The sequence below is a fragment of the Octodon degus genome, unplaced genomic scaffold (assembly GCF_000260255.1).
Source record: "Octodon degus isolate 3935 unplaced genomic scaffold, OctDeg1.0 scaffold00160, whole genome shotgun sequence".
In the NCBI taxonomy this organism is placed as follows: Eukaryota; Metazoa; Chordata; class Mammalia; order Rodentia; family Octodontidae; genus Octodon; species Octodon degus.
In genome coordinates this window covers 5,355,642-5,357,932 of record NW_004524736.1, presented here as the reverse complement: position 1 = coordinate 5,357,932, position 2,291 = coordinate 5,355,642, and the positions used below count along the sequence as shown (strand labels likewise).

The 2,291-nt window shown below is 40.8% G+C and overlaps 1 protein-coding gene and 1 pseudogene across 1 annotated transcript in view; one reads left to right on the top strand and one right to left on the bottom strand.

Moving 5' to 3' along the window:
- The window catches only part of Ahcyl2 (adenosylhomocysteinase like 2), a 230,070-nt gene that overhangs the window by 200,266 nt on the left and 27,513 nt on the right, over positions 1-2,291 (bottom strand). The gene's annotated exons all lie outside the window — the stretch shown is intronic.
- LOC105743735 lies at positions 1,726-2,280 on the top strand (annotated as a pseudogene).

The window sequence follows — 2,291 nt, the reverse complement described above, 5'->3', positions numbered from 1 at the left end:
TTGGCAAAGCACAGGGACCGCGGTTCAATCCCCCAGCACCACATGCCAGCCAGCCCCGCCCCCTGGTGGGCTGAGCTGGCCACACACACACACACACAAATAATAATAATAATAAATGTTTTTTTAAAAAAGGAAAAGCTAAACAAGTGTATTTTTTTGGGTACCAGGAATCAAACTGAGACCTCATGCTTGCAGGCAGGTGCTGTGCCATTAAGCTATATCTCTGGCTCAACAAGTATATTTTGAAACATCTGCATTCTAATCTTTACTGAAAAAAAGATTTCTTTCAGGGCTGGGGATATAGCTCTGATAAAATTCTTGTCCAACATGCACAAGACCCTAAATTTAATCCACAGCATCACCAAATTTTTTTCCTTTATTATAATCTTGTAATTCTGAAATTACTTATTTTTACAGAAAAAGGAACTGAAATGCTATCTTGACAAAATGCACTGTTTTCTGTGCTTGTATCTGTCTGCTCTGGAGCCTTAGACCACCACTAAATATAGTGCTTAATGGCATTTAACAAACATTAATTGCATTTCATTTTATTCAGCTTTTCCATTAGCAAACTATAATTGCTTACCACAGTGCTAGTGTAAGACTTAATTATAACTATAAATGCTCTAAAAAGAGTTTTCTTGACAGGCATGGTGACACATGCCTGTAATCCCAGCACTTAGAAGGCTGAGACAAGACGATAGTCGTGAGTTTGAGGCCAGCCTGAAAAAAAAAAAAAACATATATCTTTGGTATTCTACATCTTAGAAAGTTCCCTAGGGAGCACTTCCTTCCCTTTCTTATCAGGACTGAGACAGAGACTTCAGGAGTCTGATGCAGTCCCAAAATAGTACCCACCACCATTGCTTCCTTTTGAAGCCAGGGGTCCTCCTTGCTGTGTCTCAGAGTCTTCAAGGGGAAAAGTGGAATTAACATAACCAGAGTACATAAATAATAAGACCTACAAAGTATGTTTCAAAAAAGGAGTTTTAGGGCCAGGGAGATGGCTCAATAAAATAAGCGCTTCCCTGGCAAGCGCAAGGGCCTGAGTTCAATCCCCGGTTCCGACAAAAAAAAAAAAAAAAAGGAGTTTTAACTGGTTTAATCTGACCCTAAATAACCTGAACCTGCTCTTGAATAAAATCAGTGTTGTCTTAGAATTGCCAAGTACCATCATCTCGACATATACTACAAACTGTGCTGTTGTTTTCTAAGGTTTAACTATCAATGCCACTGACACAAGAACTACCTCAAAACATTATATACAGAAAGTAAAAATTAAAACTAAAGTCTTGTTGGCCAAACAGAACAGCAGATTAAAGTGCCTGCTTAGGCACATGCAGGGATGGTATTCAATCCCTGGCCTGCCATGCCAGCCCCGCCCCGGGGGTGTGCTGAGGTGGCAATTGACACTGGGCTTGGGGGTGCGCACCTGTAATCCCAGCTTTTGGGAGGCTGAAAACAGGAGGATCACTACAAACAGTCCAATCTATGCAGTGAGAGCCTATACACCCTGTCCTAAAAATATAAAAAGGGAAAAAAAAAAAAACACTAAAGTCTCATGGATGTGACTGCATCAGCGGTTATGTTCAAGGGACAAAAGTAATTAAAGTGCTAAGGGAAAAACGTAGTTTATACATCAGTGGTTTGTGTCTGGGGCTCAGCTTGATGATAGGCATAAGTATTTACTCTCTTACTGTGAGTGGCTTTAGGTAACCTGTGAAAATGGTTCGCTATTCTCTAGACCCAGAAAACCCCACAAAATCATGCAAATCAAGAGGCTTATATCTTTGCATTCACTTTAAGAACACACATAAAACTGCCCAGGCCATCAAGTATATGCATATCTGAAAGGCCACCAAGTATCTGAAGGATGTCACATTAAAGAAGCAACGTGTACCATTCCAGCGTTTCAATGGTGGAGTTTGTAGGCATGCCCAGGCCAAACAGTGGGGCTGGACACAGGGTCAGTGGCCCAAAAAGAGTGCAGAATTTTTGCTGCACATGCTTAAAAATGCAGAGAGTAATGCTGAGCTTAAGGGTTTAGATGCAGATTCTCTAGTTATTGAACATATCCAGGTGAACAAAGCACCCAAGATGCACCGCTGTACTTATAGAGCTCATGGCCAGATTAATCCATACATGAGCTCTCCCTGCCATACTGAGATGATCCTTACTGAAAAGGAACAAGTTGTTCCTAAACCAGAGGAGGAAGTTGCACAGAAGAAAAAGACATCCCAGAAGAAACTGAACAAACAAAAACTTATGGCATGGGAATAAATTAAACATAA